The following is a 17,335-nucleotide window of genomic DNA, read 5'->3' as shown; positions in this document are numbered from 1 at the left end:
CACGACGCGTGCGTGTATTGTTCACGGAAAGACTGCCGCGTACGTGCTGTAGCAATACATTCGGCGACTGCACAACGTAGCAGCACGATACAGGTGCAGTCGTAAACAGCACATTCTCGCCATCGGCCATACCATGCTGAATACGCCGGTTCTCGTCCGATCCCCGAAGCTAAGCAGCATTGGGCTCGGTCAGTACTTGGGAGGGAGACCACCTGGGAACACCGAGTGCTGATGGCACCGTTCTTTATGCTTTTTTTTTTGCCTGCTTCCGTGACGTCTTGTGTTTTTTCATTTGCACAACGTGTGGGTGGTTGCATTTACTGTAACTTACGTTCATCTGGAGCCTGCTGGTAGAGCCAACGCCGAAGTGTAACACCAACAATATTCAGGCCACTACACGATATTGTACGCGGAATGATGACGGTGGTAAGCGGTATACGTAATGATGCAAAATTTTGTCGCACAAGCTTCTAACCGCTTACTTATCACACCCGCATACAGCTCAATGACAACGCATCAATAAAGTGGCACCTTGTGGGCTGCAACGCGCGCAAAATGTGGCGCTCGCCCTCTTGTTTTTGTGAGCACTAGCACGCACGCATGCAGCGAACAACCACAAACGGAGTGATCAACGTACACGACGCGTGCGTGTATTGTTCACGGAAAGACTGCCGCGTACGTGCTGTAGCAATACATTCGGCGACTGCACAACGTAGCAGCACGATACAGGTGCAGTCGTAAACAGCACATTCTCGCCATCGGCCATACCATGCTGAATACGCCGGTTCTCGTCCGATCCCCGAAGCTAAGCAGCATTGGGCTCGGTCAGTACTTGGGAGGGAGACCACCTGGGAACACCGAGTGCTGATGGCACCGTTCTCTTTGCTTTTTTATTGCGTGCTTCTGTGACGTCTTGTTTTTTTTTTCATTTGCACAACGTGTGGGTGGTTGCAATTACTATAACTTACGTTCAACTGGAGCCTGCTGGTAGAGCCAACGCCGAAGTGTAACACCAACAATATTCAGGCCACTACACGATATTGTACGCGGAATGATGACGGTGGTAAGCGGTATACGTAATGATGCAAAATTTAGTCGCACAAGCTTCTAACCGCTTACTTATCACAACCGCATAGAGCTCTATGACAACGCATCAATAAAGTGGCACCTTGTGGGCTGCAACGCGCGCAAAATGTGGCGCTCGCCCGCTATTTTTTGTGAGCACTAGCACGCACGCATGCAGCGAACAACCACAAGCGGAGTGATGAACGTACACGACGCGTCCGTGTATTGTTCACGGAAAGACTGCCGCGTACGTGCTGTAGCAATACATTCGGCGACTGCACAACATAGCAGCACGATACAGGTGCCGTCGTAAACAGCATATTCTCGCCATCGGCCATATCATGCTGAGTACGCCGGTTCTCGTCCGATCCCCGAAGCTGAGCAGCATTGGGCTCGGTCAGTACTTGGGAGGGAGACCACCTGGGAACACCGAGGGCTGATTGCACCGTTCTTTTTGCTTTTTTATTGCGTGCTTCTGTGACGTCTTGTTTTTTTTTTCATTTGCACAACATGTGGGTGGTTGCATTTACTGTAACTTACGTTCAACTGGAGCCTGCTGGTAGAGCCAACGTCGAAGTGTAACACCAACAATATTCAGGCCACTACACGATATTGTACGCGGAATGATGACGGTGGTAAGCGGTATACGTAATGATACAAAATTTAGTCGCACAAGCTTCTAACCGCTTACTTATCACACCCACATACAGCTCAATGACAACGCATCAATAAAGTGGCACCTTGTGGGCTGCAACGCGCGCAAAATGTGGCACTCGCCCTCTTGTTTTTGTGAGCACTAGCACGGACGCATACAGCGAACAACCACAAACGGAGTGATCAACGTACACGACGCGTGCGTGTATTGTTCACGGAAAGACTGCCGCGTACGTGCTGTAGCAATGCATTCGGCGACTGCAGAACATAGCAGCACGATACAGGTGCAGTCGTAAACAGCACATTCTTGCCATCGGCCATACCATGCTGAATACGCCGGTTCTCGTCCGATCCCCGAAGCTGAGCAGCATTGGGCTCGGTTAGTACTTGGGAGGGAGACCACCTGGGAACACCGAGGGCTGATTGCACCGTTCTTTTTGCTTTTTTATTGCGTGCTTCTGTGACGTCTTGTTTTTTTTTTCATTTGCACAACGTGTGGGTGGTTGCATTTACTGTAACTTACTTTCAACTGGAGCCTGCTGGTAGAGCCAACGCCGAAGTGTAACACCAACAATATTCAGGCCACTACACGATATTGTACGCGGAATGATGACGGTGGTAAGCGGTATACGTAATGATGCAAAATTTAGTCGCACAAGCTTCTAACGGCTTACTTATCACACCCGCATACAGCTCAATGACAACGCATCAATAAAGAGGCACCTTGTGGGCTGCAAAGCGCGCAAAATGTGGCGCTCGCCCTCTTTTTTTTGTGAGCACTAGCACGCACGCATGCAGCGAACCACAAACGGAGTGATCAACGTACACGACGCGTGCGTGTATTGTTCACGGAAAGACTGCCGCGTACGTGCTGTGGCAATACATTCGGCGACTGCACAACATAGCAGCACGATACAGGTGCAGTCGTAAACAGCACATTCTTGCCATCGGCCATACCATGCTGAATACGCCGGTTCTCGTCCGATCCCCGCAGCTAAGCAGCATTGGGCTCGGTCAGTACTTGGGAGGGAGACCACCTGGGAACACCGAGTGCTGATGGCACTGTTCTTCTTGCTTTTTTATTGCGTGCTTCTGTGACGTCTTGTTTTTTTTTCATTTTCACAACGTGTGGGTGGTTGCATTTATTGTAACTTACGTTCAACTGGAGCCTGCTGGTAGAGCCAACGCCGAAGTGTAACACCAACAATATTCAGGCCACTACATGATATTGTACGCGGAATGATGACGGTGCTAAGCGGTATACGTAATGATGCAAAATTTAGTCGCACAAGCTTCTAACCGCTTACTTATCACACCCGCATACAGCTCAATGACAACGCATCAATAAAGTGGCACCTTGTGGGCTGCAATGCGCGCAAAATGTGGCGCTCGCCCTCTTGTTTTTGTGAGCACTAGCACGCACGGATGCAGCGAACAACCACAAACGGAGTGATCAACGTACACGACGCGTGCGCGTATTGTTCACGGAAAGACTGCCGCGGACGTGCTGCAGCAATACATTCTGCGACTGCACAACATAGCAGCACGATACAGGTGCAGTCGTAAACAGCACATTCTCGCCATCGGCCATACCATGCTGAATACGCCGGTTCTCGTCCGATCCCCGAAGCTAAGCAGCATTGGGCTCGGTCAGTACTTGGGAGGGAGACCACCTGGGAACACCGAGTGCTGATGGCGCCGTTCTTTTTGCTTTTTTATTGCGTGCTTCTGTGACGTCTTGTTTTTTTTTCATTTGCACAACGTGTGGGCGGTTGCATTTACTGTAACTTACGTTCAACTGGAGCCTGCTGGCAGAGCTAACGCCGAAGTGTAACACCAACAATATTCAGGCCACTGCACGATATTGTACGCGGAATGATGACGGTGGTAAGCGGTATACGTAATGATGCAAAATTTACTCGCACAAGCTTCTAACCGCTTACTTATCACACCCGCATACAGCTCAATGACAACGCATCAATAAAGTGGCACCTTGTGGGCTGCAATGCGCGCAAAATGTGGCGCTCGCCCTCTTGTTTTTGTGAGCACTAGCACGCACGGATGCAGCGAACAACCACAAACGGAGTGATCAACGTACACGACGCGTGCGTGTATTGTTCACGGAAAGACTGCCGCGGACGTGCTGCAGCAATACATTCTGCGACTGCACAACATAGCAGCACGATACAGGTGCAGTCGTAAACAGCACATTCTCGCCATCGGCCATACCATGCTGAATACGCCGGTTCTCGTCCGATCCCCGAAGCTAAGCAGCATTGGGCTCGGTCAGTACTTGGGAGGGAGACCACCTGGGAACACCGAGTGCTGATGGTACCGTTCTTTTTTGCTTCTTTATTGCGTGCTTTTGTGACGTCTTGTTTTTTTTTTTCATTTGCACAACGTGTGGATGGTTGCATTTACTGTAACTTACGTTCAAGTGGAGCCTGCTGGTAGAGCCAACGCCGAAGTGTAACACCAACAATATTCAGGCCACTACACAATATTGTACGCGGAATGATGATGGTGGTAAGCGGTATACGTAATGATGCAAAATTTAGTCGCACAAGCTTCTAACCGCTTACTTATCACAACCGCATAGAGCTCTATGACAACGCATCAATAAAGTGGCACCTTGTGGGCTGCAACGCGCGCAAAATGTGGCGCTCGCCCGCTATTTTTTGTGAGCACTAGCACGCACGCATGCAGCGAACAACCACAAGCGGAGTGATGAACGTACACGACGCGTCCGTGTATTGTTCACGGAAAGACTGCCGCGTACGTGCTGTAGCAATACATTCGGCGACTGCACAACATAGCAGCACGATACAGGTGCCGTCGTAAACAGCATATTCTCGCCATCGGCCATATCATGCTGAGTACGCCGGTTCTCGTCCGATCCCCGAAGCTGAGCAGCATTGGGCTCGGTCAGTACTTGGGAGGGAGACCACCTGGGAACACCGAGGGCTGATTGCACCGTTCTTTTTGCTTTTTTATTGCGTGCTTCTGTGACGTCTTGTTTTTTTTTTCATTTGCACAACATGTGGGTGGTTGCATTTACTGTAACTTACGTTCAACTGGAGCCTGCTGGTAGAGCCAACGTCGAAGTGTAACACCAACAATATTCAGGCCACTACACGATATTGTACGCGGAATGATGACGGTGGTAAGCGGTATACGTAATGATACAAAATTTAGTCGCACAAGCTTCTAACCGCTTACTTATCACACCCGCATACAGCTCAATGACAACGCATCAATAAAGTGGCACCTTGCGGGCTGCAACGCGCGCAATATGTGGCGCTCGCCCTCTTCTTTTGTGTGCACTAGCACGCACGCATGCAGCGAACAACCACAAAAGGAGTGATCAACGTACACGACGCGTGCGTGTATTGTTCACGGAAAGACTGCCGCGTGCGTGCTGTAGCAATACATTCGGCGACTGCACAACATAGCAGCACGATACAGGTGCCGTCGTAAACAGCATATTCTCGCCATCGGCCATATCATGCTGAATACGCCGGTTCTCGTCCGATCCCCGAAGCTAAGCAGCATTGAGCTCGGTCAGTACTTAGGATGGAGACCATCTCGGAACACCGAGTGCTGATGGCACCGTTCTTTTTGCTTTTTTATTGCGTGCTTCTGTGACGTCTTGTTTTTTTTTCATTTGCGCAACGTGTGGGTGGTTGCATTTACTGTAACTTACGTTCAATTGGAGCCTGCTGGTAGAGCCAACGCCGAAGTGTAACACTAACAATATTCAGGCCACTACACGATATTGTACGCGGAATGATGACGGTGGTAAGCGGTATACGTAATGATGCAAAATTTAGTCGCACAAGCTTCTAACGGCTTACTTATCACACCCGCATACAGCTCAATGACAACGCATCAATAAAGAGGCACCTTGTGGGCTGCAAAGCGCGCAAAATGTGGCGCTCGCCCTCTTTTTTTTGTGAGCACTAGCACGCACGCATGCAGCGAACCACAAACGGAGTGATCAACGTACACGACGCGTGCGTGTATTGTTCACGGAAAGACTGCCGCGTACGTGCTGTGGCAATACATTCGGCGACTGCACAACATAGCAGCACGATACAGGTGCAGTCGTAAACAGCACATTCTTGCCATCGGCCATACCATGCTGAATACGCCGGTTCTCGTCCGATCCCCGCAGCTAAGCAGCATTGGGCTCGGTCAGTACTTGGGAGGGAGACCACCTGGGAACACCGAGTGCTGATGGCACTGTTCTTCTTGCTTTTTTATTGCGTGCTTCTGTGACGTCTTGTTTTTTTTTTCATTTTCACAACGTGTGGGTGGTTGCATTTATTGTAACTTACGTTCAACTGGAGCCTGCTGGTAGAGCCAACGCCGAAGTGTAACACCAACAATATTCAGGCCACTACATGATATTGTACGCGGAATGATGACGGTGCTAAGCGGTATACGTAATGATGCAAAATTTAGTCGCACAAGCTTCTAACCGCTTACTTATCACACCCGCATACAGCTCAATGACAACGCATCAATAAAGTGGCACCTTGTGGGCTGCAATGCGCGCAAAATGTGGCGCTCGCCCTCTTGTTTTTGTGAGCACTAGCACGCACGGATGCAGCGAACAACCACAAACGGAGTGATCAACGTACACGACGCGTGCGTGTATTGTTCACGGAAAGACTGCCGCGGACGTGCTGCAGCAATACATTCTGCGACTGCACAACATAGCAGCACGATACAGGTGCAGTCGTAAACAGCACATTCTCGCCATCGGCCATACCATGCTGAATACGCCGGTTCTCGTCCGATCCCCGAAGCTAAGCAGCATTGGGCTCGGTCAGTACTTGGGAGGGAGACCACCTGGGAACACCGAGTGCTGATGGCGCCGTTCTTTTTGCTTTTTTATTGCGTGCTTCTGTGACGTCTTGTTTTTTTTTCATTTGCACAACGTGTGGGCGGTTGCATTTACTGTAACTTACGTTCAACTGGAGCCTGCTGGCAGAGCTAACGCCGAAGTGTAACACCAACAATATTCAGGCCACTGCACGATATTGTACGCGGAATGATGACGGTGGTAAGCGGTATACGTAATGATGCAAAATTTACTCGCACAAGCTTCTAACCGCTTACTTATCACACCCGCATACAGCTCAATGACAACGCATCAATAAAGTGGCACCTTGTGGGCTGCAATGCGCGCAAAATGTGGCGCTCGCCCTCTTGTTTTTGTGAGCACTAGCACGCACGGATGCAGCGAACAACCACAAACGGAGTGATCAACGTACACGACGCGTGCGTGTATTGTTCACGGAAAGACTGCCGCGGACGTGCTGCAGCAATACATTCTGCGACTGCACAACATAGCAGCACGATACAGGTGCAGTCGTAAACAGCACATTCTCGCCATCGGCCATACCATGCTGAATACGCCGGTTCTCGTCCGATCCCCGAAGCTAAGCAGCATTGGGCTCGGTCAGTACTTGGGAGGGAGACCACCTGGGAACACCGAGTGCTGATGGTACCGTTCTTTTTTGCTTTTTTATTGCGTGCTTTTGTGACGTCTTGTTTTTTTTTTTCATTTGCACAACGTGTGGGTGGTTGCATTTACTGTAACTTACGTTCAAGTGGAGCCTGCTGGTAGAGCCAACGCCGAAGTGTAACACCAACAATATTCAGGCCACTACACAATATTGTACGCGGAATGATGATGGTGGTAAGCGGTATACGTAATGATGCAAAATTTAGTCGCACAAGCTTCTAACCGCTTACTTATCACACCCGCATACAGCTAAATGACAACGCATCAATAAAGTGGCACCGTGTGTGCTGCAACGCGCGCAAAATGTGGCGCTCGCCCTCTTGTTTTTGTGAGCACTAGCACGCACGCATGCAGCGAACAACCACAAACGGAGTGATCAACGTACACGACGCGTGCGTGTATTGTTCACGGAAAGACTTCCGCGTACGTGCTGTAGCAATACATTCGGCGACTGCACAACATAGCAGCACGATACAGGTGCAGTCGTAAACAGCACATTCTCGCCATCGGCCATACCTTGCCGAATACGCCGGTTCTCGTCCGATCCCCGAAGCTAAGCAGCATTGGGCTCGGTCAGTACTTGGGATGGAGACCACCTGGGAAAACCGAGTTCTGATGGCACCGTTCTTTTTGCTTTTTATTGCGTGCTTCTGTGACGTCTTGTTTTTTTTTTTTTTCATTTGCACAACGTGTGGGTGGTTGCATTTACTGTAACTTACGTTCAACTGGAGCCTGCTGGTAGAGCCAACGCCGAAGTGTAACACCAACAATATTCAGGCCACTACACGATATTGTACGTGGAATGATGACGGTGGTAAGCGGTATATGTAATGATGCAAAATTTAGTCGCACAAGCTTCTAACCGCTTACTTATCACACCTGCATACAGCTCAATGACAACGCATCAATAAAGTGGCACCTTTTGGGCTGCAACGCGCGCAAAATGTGGCGCTCGCCCTCTTGTTTTTGTGAGCACTAGCCCGCACGCATGCAGCGAACAGCCACAAACGGAGTGATCAACGTACACGACGCGTGCGTGTATTGTTCACGGAAAGACTGCCGCGTACGTGCTGTAGCAATACATTCGGCGACTGCACAACATAGCAGCACGATACAGGTGCAGTCGTAAACAGCTCATTCTTGCCATCGGGCATACCATGCTGAATACGCCGGTTCTCGTCCGATCCCCGAAGCTAAGCAGCATTGGGCTCGGTCAGTACTTGGGAGGGAGACCACCTGGGAACACCGAGTGCTGATGGCACCGTTCTTTTTGCTTTTTTATTGCGTGCTTCTGTGACGTCTTTTTTTTTTTCATTTGCACAACGTGTGGGTGGTTGCATTTACTGTAACTTACGTTCAACTGGAGCCTGCTGGTAGAGCCACCACCGAAGTGTAACACCAACAATATTCAGTCCACTACACGATATTGCACGCGGAATGATGATGGTGGTAAGCGGTATACGTAATGATGCAAAATTTAGTCGCACAAGCTTCTAACCGCTTACTTATCACACCCGCATACAGCTCAATGACAACGCATCAATAAAGTCGCACCTTGTGGGCTGCAACGCGCGCAAAATGTGGCGCTCGGCCTCTTGTTTTTGTGAGCACTAGCAAGCACGCATGCAGCGAACAACCACAAACGGAGTGATCAACGTACACGACGCATGCGTGTATTGTTCACGGAAAGACTGCCGCGTACGTGCTGTAGCAATACATTCGGCGACTGCACAACATAGCAGCACGATACAGGTGCAGTCGTAAACAGCGCATTCTCGCCATCGGCCATACCATGCTCAGAGTGGGAGTGCGTCTGTCGAAGAGAGCGGACGTGGTTATCATGTGCTCCGATGGGGCGGTGTTTGCGGCAATGAATAGCCGCGGTAACAGGAATGCGGCGCCTGCTGAACGTGAAGATTACGAAGTCATCTTGCCTACATTGCCTACAGGTCGTACAATTTTGAATACCATATTTTTAGATGCCGATATTCGGGCCAGGCCTTATCGAGTTGAAGACTTCAAGGATACGTTGGACCGTCTGGCATTGCAGCCTGAGGTACTAGCCTTGGGGGCGTACCAGATGAGTCACGTATGGGCCGTCACCTTCAAGAATGCGGAAGACGTGAAGAAGGCTCTGACCATCGGTGAAATGAAGATGAAGGGTCGCTGCTGTGTTGTAGTTGACCCTGCGAACCAAGCCCTGCGCTTGAAGTTGCACTGGTTGCTTTTCAATGTTCCCGATGAAGATGTACTTGCTGCACTAGCCATGTTCGGGAAGGTAACAGATGTCGTGAAAGAAAAGTGGCGTGTGAATGGCATCCGCGAGAAAAGTACGACGACGCGGACGGTGAGTATTCCGCTCCATCCAGCGTCAAGGTTGACGACCTCCCACATCAGCTTCGTGTTGGTGGGGAACTGGCGCTGCTAATTGCGCCAGGAAGAGCACCAGTGTGTTTGCCCTGTCACACCGCGGGACATATACGACGCGACTGCCGTGTCCCTCGATGTGCTCGGCGCCGTCGTTTTGGGCATGACGAGAGTTCGTGTGTAAAGACGTACGCAAGTGTAACAGGACCAGTTGGAAAAACTAACGCAGCAGAGCTCGTCATGGACGAAGCCGACGCGGAAGAAGCTGCAGGAACGTCGAGTCAAGTGACTCAAAAGGAGATGCGACCAGCAGACATTCCTTCGTATCCGCAACCAAATGAACAGCAAGGAGACCATAGCCTTGTAGAAAAGCCCGACGTCAGGGAAGTGCCTGAAAAGACAAGTGGGAGCGCTGAATACGGTGAACCTTCAAAGGATCCAGCGAGCCAACACACGGAAAGCGTGGACGTCACGGTACAATCCACCGGAGGCGCAGTCGGCAAACGAGGACGCGAAGCTACTACGGACGACGCGAACACACAAGATGCCGTTGGGTCTGTGGAACCACCAACGAAAACGGTGTCGACTCGACGCGCGTCATTGAAGCTCAAGCCCAACGTTCCACCGGACAGAAAAGCGGTGTTGAAACCGTCAACGTAGCCGCCAGGTTTGACGCTCTGCGGTTCCTAGGGACTACGTCGACGCACATCACTATCCAATAAGGACAATGATTGGAGCCTTCTGCCGTGCAACCCAAGCCGAAGCTCGAGGATTGCAGGCATCGGGAATAGGGTTGCTTCTTGGAAATAAGCTGCGGGTTTTCTGGTGTGCCTGCGCTCACGAGGTATGCACCATGGCGTGTATGTAATTTTAATAAATGGCGAGAAATCTCGGTACAGCACTAAAAATTGCGACTATCAATGTTCTAGGCTTGAACGCTAGAAAGAAACAGTATCAGCTAAGTCGCCTTTTCTTGGAGAACGACTTGGATGTAGTAGCTGTACAAGAGACGAAAATAGATAGCGAGGAACAAACTGACCGCATGGTGCTGCCTTTCCGAGCAAGGTACGATGTTTGTGTTTCTCATGCTTTCGGCACGTCAGGCGGATGTGCCATTTTCCTTAGAAACAGTTTAGGAATAGTTGTTGAGACCGTGCTTGTGTGCCAAAGTGGTAGATTTGTTTTAGTAGATTTTCTTATGTCCGAGTCTTGCTGGCGAATCATCTGCCTATATGCGCCGAACGCCGAAAATGAACGAGACGTGTTTTTGAACGGCTCGAGCAGTACCTGAATTGTGAAAGACAAATAATTATGCTTGGAGATTTTAATTGTGTTTGCTTAGTAGCTGATCGAGTGAAAAATGCCCCACCAAGGGATAAGAGTGCCTCACGCTTAATTGCAATGGTGCAAGACCATAATCTAGAAGATATAGAAAATATATTAACTAATGGGACGCAGCCAGTCTTTACACACTACCAGCGTGCGAGCCACGCGAGACTGGATAGGGTATATGTTTCATTGAATTTAGTAGCGGCGTGCCATAGTTATGATGTTAAACATGTGTCATTCAGCGACCATTGTTTGGTGTCAGTCACAATTGTGGCGCATAAAGAGGCCTCGCGCTTTAATTGGAAAATGTGGCTATTTAATGACAAGCTGCTGCATAATGAATCATTTGTAGAGTGCGTAAAGGAAAAGTTCGAACAGCTATTGGCGAGACATGATGACGTGATAGAACGGTAGGAGCTTTTTAAAGAAGAAATTAAGATTTGTGCAATAGAAGAAGCGAGTGTAATGAAATACGAAGAAAGGAAAAAGCAGAAAGAAATACAAGGAGAGTTGGATTTTATGTACAGAATAGAAGCTGATAGGCCTGGTACATTCACAAAGCAGATCAATGAACTTAAAAGCCAACTCGAGCGTATCGACGAAGATAAGTACAGAGGAGCGGTTATCCGAGCAAGAGCCGAAAAGCTATGGCTCGGCGAAACGCCCACAAAGCGAGCCTTTGCAGATGAAAAGGCTTAAGCTAGGCAAAACCTAGTACGGAAAATAAGTTATAAGAATGATGTCACTGACGAACAAGCAAAAATAGAGAGAGCGTTCTTAGAGCACTATAGCGAATTATTTTGAAGAAGTTGCGATGTCCCGGAAGATTTCGAACGAGAGTTCCTTGCCAGCATGACAAAACTAGATGATGTTGACCGCGAATGTCTGGAAGAACCGATCAGCCAGAAAGAAGTTGAAGAGGCCATTGATGATTTAGGTCGAGGGAAGTCTCCTGGACCTGACGGGTTGGGAGCGGCCTTCTATAAGGCCTTCAAAAAAGATGTGAGCGTAATCTTGCATCAGGTAATTGCTGAAGCATATAAACGAAGATATGCACCCCCGTCCTTTGGCCGGTCACATATAGTGCTCATTCCCAAATCGGAAGACCCAGGGAAACTGCTGTCAGTAGGGTCTTATCGCCCAATAGCATTGACTAACGTCGATTATAAAATATTTACTAAAATCTTGGCAAAGAGGTTACAGCGAGTTATAACACGAATTGTAGGACCACATCAGACATGCGGAATCAAAGGTAGATCAATCTACACAAATATTCATGTTGCACGAACCATTCTAGAATGTTGCGATGCGTGGGGCGAGCATGTAGCAATGCTGCAGCTTGTTCTACAAAATGCGTTTGATCGTGTATCCCACAATATCCTTTTCGCTGTTCTTGATTATGTAAATGTTGGTTTGGTGCTTTTAGATGGAGTTAGGATGTGTTATGCTAACTGTACCGCTAATCTTATAATAAATAAGGATGTAAGTGACAGCTTTCACGTACGCTCAAGTGTGCGCCAGGGGTGCCCTTTAAGTCCTTCATTATTTGCGTTATACCTTGAGCCATTCTGCAGAAAAATTATTTATAACAACAGTATTACAGGTTTTCGTTTGCAGTCAGCGGAAGTAAAACTACTAACATATGCGGATGATATTACTTTGTTTTGTAGCAATAAGGAAAGTGTCGCGACTGCGGTAGCGGACGTTTTATCGTTTTGTAAAATGACGGGTAGCGTCATAAACTTTGATAAGTGCCTAGGAATATGGCATGGAACATGGGAAAACACCACACCTATTTTTGTGAATGTGAAGTGGACTGTTGCGCCGACAAAGCATCTTGGGGTGCCGCTTGAACAGTACAAGGAGACTGCGGGATTCTGGGAAGACGAAACAAAGAAAGTGCAAGAAAAAACAGTTAAATGGGGTGGCCGTAGTCTTTCAATGTTTGCCCGCGCGACGGTCTGTAATTTATTCGCCGTTGCAAAAGTGTGCTATGTATTGCAAGCATTGTCTATGACTAGATTGCACATGCAGCGTTTGCATAGGGTACTGGCAGTGTATGTATGGGGGTCAAAGTGGGACCGAACCAGTCGAACAAATTTATTTCGATCCGTCAAAACAGGAGGGCTTGGTCTGGCACATCTGTTCTTGAAACAAATAGTGTTTCGTTTTGCGTTTCTTAGCGACCAAAAAGACCCATTCCTCATTAATGTGATGCAACTGAGACTAGGTACGGCTCTTCCTGAATTCATTATATCTAGTTGTGTAGTCAACAGTGGCCCTATGAGCGGATTTCTGAAAGAAGTGATATGGGCATTTCGGTTTCTGAAGGTACGCTTTTCAATGGAATACCTCAGTCACGTTCCTAAAAAACGTCTGTATAAAGATTTATTTGATGTAGTACTGCCAGTACTGCTGTACAGACCTATGTTCAGTTTAGGTACTGAAACAAATGTGCTGAAAAGGGTAAAACGTATGCCTGTCAGGCCATCGGTAAAGTCTTTCTTTTTTCAACTACATTCCAATACACTACCAGTAAAACCGTGGCTTCAGGAAAGAGGTATTTTTATTCCCTGGTCTCTAGACTGTTTACTATGCCATCAGCAAGAAACAATTGAACACATATTCATAGACTGCTGGGACGCCTTGTTACACTGGGATGTCCTCCAGCGAACTATAGAGAAAGAGTTGCCGATAACACCCTATGGCATCCGTTTTCTCCCAACGGAAAACGAAGGAGCAGTGCCTTACGACATGTTTATGTTATTAGGGTTGCACAGCCTGTGGCGCACGCGCATGGCCGTTAGACATGCGGATATACATGCTCGAAGTACTCGTGAATATTTTATTGATAGTGTCTGTTACTTAAAAGAAGTCTACGATGCTCAAAATGAAAAACCAGAATGGATTAGATTATTGAACGAGCTTGTTAAACTTGGGCGGTTTTAAAGCCACGTGGACACCAAAGACTGGTGGCATTTTTATCATTTGTAAAGTGTGTATATTTTGTATGTACCATGAAAACGGTAATAAAGAAAAAAAATCGGCCATACCATGCTGAATACGCCGGTTCTCGTCCGTTCCCCGAAGCTAAGCAGCATTGGGCTCGGTCAGTACTTGGGAGGGAGACCACCTGGGAACACCGAGTGCTGATGGCACCGTTCTTTTTGCTTTTTTATTGCGTGCTTCTGTGACGTCTTGTTTTTTTTTTCATTTGCACAACGTGTGGGTGGTTCCATTTTCTGTAACTTACGCTCAACTGGAGCCTGCTGGTAGAGCCAACGCCGAAGTGTAACACCAACAATATTCAGGCCACTACACGATATTGTACGCGGAATGATGACGGTGGTAAGCGGTATACGTAATGATGCAAAATTTAGTCGCACAAGCTTCTAACCGCTTACTTATCACACCCGCATACAGCTCAATGACAACGCATCAATAAAGTGGCACCTTGTGGGCTGCAACGCGCGCAAAATGTGGCGCTCGCCCTCTTGTTTTTGTGAGCACTAGCACGCACGCATGCAGCGAACTTCCACAAACGGAGTGATCAACGTACACGACGCGTGCGAGTATTGTTCACGGAAAGACTGCCGCGTACGTGCTGTAGCAATACATTCGGCGACTGCACAACATAGCAGCACGATACAGGTGCAGTCGTAAACAGCACATTCTTGCCATCGGCTATACCATGTTGAATACGCCGGTTCTCGTCCGATCCCCGAAGCTAAGCAGCATTGTGCTCGGTCAGTACTTGGATGGGAGACCACCTGGGAACACCGAGTGCTGATGCCACCGTTCTTTTTGCTTTTTTATTCCGTTCTTCTGTGACGTCTTGTTTTTTTTTCTATTGCACAACGCGTGGGTGGTTGCATTTTCTGTAAGTTACGTTCAATTGGAGCCTGCTGGTAGAGCTAACGCCGAAGTGTAACACCAACAATATTCAGGCCACTACACGATATTGTACGCGGAATGATGACGGTGGTAAGCGGTATACGTAATGATGCAAAATTTAGTCGCACAAGCTTCTAACCGCTTACTTATCACACCCGCATACAGCTCAATGACAACGCATCAATAAAGTGGCACCTTGTGGGCTGCAACGCGCGCAAAATGTGGCGCTCGCCCTCTTGTTTTTGTGAGCCCCAGCACGCACGCATGCAGCGAACAACCACAAACGGAGTGATCAACGTACACGACGCGTGCGTGTATTATTCACGGAAAGACTGCCGCATACGTGCTGTAGCAATACATTCGGCGACTGCACAACATAGCAGCACGATACAGGTGCAGTCGTAAACAGCTCATTCTTGCATCGGCCATACCTTGCTGAATACGCCGGTTCTCGTCCGATCCCCGACACTAAGCAGCATTGGGTTCGGTCAGTACTTGGGAGGGAGACCACCTGGGAACACCGAGTGCTGATGGCACCGTTCTTTTTGCTTTTTTATTGCGTGCTTCTGTGACGTCTTGTTTTTTTTTTTCATTTGCACAACGTGTGGGTGGTTGCATTTTCTGTGACTTACGTTCAACTGGAGCCTGCTGGTAGAGCCAACGCCGAAGTGTAACACCAACAATATTCAGGCCACTACACGATATTGTACACGGAGTGATGACGGTGGTAAGCGGTATACGTAATGATGCAAAATTTAGTCGCACAAGCTTCTAACCGCTTACTTATCACACCCGCATACAGCTCAATGACAACGCATCAATAAAGTGGCACCTTGTGGGCTGCAACGCGCGCAAAATGTGGCGCTCGCCCTCTTGTTTTTGTGAGCACTAGCACGCACGCATGCAGCGAACAACCAGAAACGGAATGATTAACGTACACGACGCGTGCGTGTATTGTTCACGGAAAGACTGCCGCGTACGTGCTGTATGCTGTAGCAATACATTCGGCGACTGCACAACATAGCAGCTCGATACAGGTGCAGTCGTAAACAGCACATTCTCGCCATCGGCCATACCATGCTGAATACGGCGGTTGTCGTCCGATCCCCGAAGCTAAGCAGCATTGGGCTCGGTCAGTACTTGGGAGGGAGACCACCTGGGAACACCGAGTGCTGATGGCACCGTTCTTTTTGCTTTTTTATTGCGTGCTTCTGTGACGTCTTGTTTTTTTTTCATTTGCACAACGTGTGGGTGGTTCCATTTTCTGTAACTTACGTTCAACTGGAGCCTGCTGGTAGAGCCAACGCCGAAGTGTAACACCAGCAATATTCAGGCCACTACACGATATTGTACGCGGAATGATGACGGTGGTAAGCGGTATGCGTAATGATGCAAAATTTAGTCGCACAAGCTTCTAACCGCTTACTTATCACACCCGCATACAGCTCAATGACAACGCATCAATAAAGTGGCACCTTGTGGGCTGCAACGCGCGCAAAATGTGGCGCTCGCCCTCTTGTTTTTGTGAGCACTAGCACGCACGCATGCAGCGAACTTCCACAAACGAAGTGATCAACGTACACGACGCGTGCGAGTATTGTTCACGGAAAGACTGCCACGTACGTGCTGTAGCAATACATTCGGCGACTGCACAACATAGCAGCACGATACAGGTGCAGTCGTAAACAGCACATTCTCGCCATCGGCCATACCATGCTGAATACGGCGGTTGTCGTCCGATCCCCGAAGCTAAGCAGCATTGGGCTCGGTCAGTACTTGGGAGGGAGACCACCTGGGAACACCGAGTGCTGATGGCACCGTTCTTTTTGCTTTTTTATTGCGTGCTTCTGTGACGTCTTGTTTTTTTTTCATTTGCACAACGTGTGGGTGGTTCCATTTTCTGTAACTTACGTTCAACTGGAGCCTGCTGGTAGAGCCAACGCCGAAGTGTAACACCAGCAATATTCAGGCCACTACACGATATTGTACGCGGAATGATGACGGTGGTAAGCGGTATGCGTAATGATGCAAAATTTAGTCGCACAAGCTTCTAACCGCTTACTTATCACACCCGCATACAGCTCAATGACAACGCATCAATAAAGTGGCACCTTGTGGGCTGCAACGCGCGCAAAATGTGGCGCTCGCCCTCTTGTTTTTGTGAGCACTAGCACGCACGCATGCAGCGAACTTCCACAAACGAAGTGATCAACGTACACGACGCGTGCGAGTATTGTTCACGGAAAGACTGCCACGTACGTGCTGTAGCAATACATTCGGCGACTGCACAACATAGCAGCACGATACAGGTGCAGTCGTAAACAGCACATTCTTGCCATCGGCCATACCATGTTGAATATGCCGGTTCTCGTCCGATCCCCGAAGCTAAGCAGCATTGGGCTCGGTCAGTACTTGTAAGGGAGACCACCTGGGAACACCGAGTGCTGATGGCACCGTTCTTTTTGCTTTTTTATTGCGTGCTTCTGTGACGTC

General features: G+C 48.7%; 8 non-coding genes and 12 pseudogenes across 8 annotated transcripts; all 20 read left to right on the top strand.

The window, feature by feature from the left end:
• The first annotated feature begins 118 nt into the window (after nt 1-118).
• Nucleotides 119-237, top strand: LOC142561504 (5S ribosomal RNA). The gene has a single exon (XR_012823804.1). It is a non-coding gene; the product is annotated as a 5S ribosomal RNA (ribosomal RNA).
• Nucleotides 238-754: 517 nt separating this feature from the next.
• Nucleotides 755-873, top strand: LOC142561491 (5S ribosomal RNA). The gene has a single exon (XR_012823802.1). It is a non-coding gene; the product is annotated as a 5S ribosomal RNA (ribosomal RNA).
• Nucleotides 874-1,391: 518 nt separating this feature from the next.
• LOC142562495 (5S ribosomal RNA) lies at nt 1,392-1,510 on the top strand (annotated as a pseudogene).
• Nucleotides 1,511-2,028: 518 nt separating this feature from the next.
• LOC142562109 (5S ribosomal RNA) lies at nt 2,029-2,147 on the top strand (annotated as a pseudogene).
• Nucleotides 2,148-2,662: 515 nt separating this feature from the next.
• Nucleotides 2,663-2,781, top strand: LOC142562923 (5S ribosomal RNA). Its single transcript, XR_012824233.1, has one exon. It is a non-coding gene; the product is annotated as a 5S ribosomal RNA (ribosomal RNA).
• A 517-nt stretch (nt 2,782-3,298) lies between these two features.
• Nucleotides 3,299-3,417, top strand: LOC142562832 (5S ribosomal RNA). Its single transcript, XR_012824143.1, has one exon. It is a non-coding gene; the product is annotated as a 5S ribosomal RNA (ribosomal RNA).
• A 517-nt stretch (nt 3,418-3,934) lies between these two features.
• LOC142562973 (5S ribosomal RNA) lies at nt 3,935-4,053 on the top strand. Its single transcript, XR_012824282.1, has one exon. It is a non-coding gene; the product is annotated as a 5S ribosomal RNA (ribosomal RNA).
• A 520-nt stretch (nt 4,054-4,573) lies between these two features.
• Nucleotides 4,574-4,692, top strand: LOC142562494 (5S ribosomal RNA; annotated as a pseudogene).
• A 517-nt stretch (nt 4,693-5,209) lies between these two features.
• LOC142562385 (5S ribosomal RNA) lies at nt 5,210-5,328 on the top strand (annotated as a pseudogene).
• Nucleotides 5,329-5,842: 514 nt separating this feature from the next.
• Nucleotides 5,843-5,961, top strand: LOC142562922 (5S ribosomal RNA). Its single transcript, XR_012824232.1, has one exon. It is a non-coding gene; the product is annotated as a 5S ribosomal RNA (ribosomal RNA).
• Nucleotides 5,962-6,479: 518 nt separating this feature from the next.
• Nucleotides 6,480-6,598, top strand: LOC142562831 (5S ribosomal RNA). Its single transcript, XR_012824142.1, has one exon. It is a non-coding gene; the product is annotated as a 5S ribosomal RNA (ribosomal RNA).
• Nucleotides 6,599-7,115: 517 nt separating this feature from the next.
• On the top strand, nt 7,116-7,234 carry LOC142562972 (5S ribosomal RNA). The gene has a single exon (XR_012824280.1). It is a non-coding gene; the product is annotated as a 5S ribosomal RNA (ribosomal RNA).
• A 520-nt stretch (nt 7,235-7,754) lies between these two features.
• Nucleotides 7,755-7,873, top strand: LOC142562464 (5S ribosomal RNA; annotated as a pseudogene).
• A 521-nt stretch (nt 7,874-8,394) lies between these two features.
• LOC142561405 (5S ribosomal RNA) lies at nt 8,395-8,513 on the top strand (annotated as a pseudogene).
• Nucleotides 8,514-13,987: 5,474 nt separating this feature from the next.
• Nucleotides 13,988-14,106, top strand: LOC142562392 (5S ribosomal RNA; annotated as a pseudogene).
• A 518-nt stretch (nt 14,107-14,624) lies between these two features.
• On the top strand, nt 14,625-14,743 carry LOC142562149 (5S ribosomal RNA; annotated as a pseudogene).
• Nucleotides 14,744-15,259: 516 nt separating this feature from the next.
• LOC142562530 (5S ribosomal RNA) lies at nt 15,260-15,378 on the top strand (annotated as a pseudogene).
• A 526-nt stretch (nt 15,379-15,904) lies between these two features.
• On the top strand, nt 15,905-16,023 carry LOC142562337 (5S ribosomal RNA; annotated as a pseudogene).
• Nucleotides 16,024-16,540: 517 nt separating this feature from the next.
• On the top strand, nt 16,541-16,659 carry LOC142562336 (5S ribosomal RNA; annotated as a pseudogene).
• Nucleotides 16,660-17,176: 517 nt separating this feature from the next.
• Nucleotides 17,177-17,295, top strand: LOC142561645 (5S ribosomal RNA; annotated as a pseudogene).
• The last annotated feature ends 40 nt before the right edge of the window (nt 17,296-17,335 follow it).

This window comes from Dermacentor variabilis, chromosome 10, assembly GCF_050947875.1.
Source record: "Dermacentor variabilis isolate Ectoservices chromosome 10, ASM5094787v1, whole genome shotgun sequence".
Taxonomy (NCBI): Eukaryota; Metazoa; Arthropoda; class Arachnida; order Ixodida; family Ixodidae; genus Dermacentor; species Dermacentor variabilis.
This window is presented reverse-complemented; position numbering and strand designations above follow the sequence as displayed.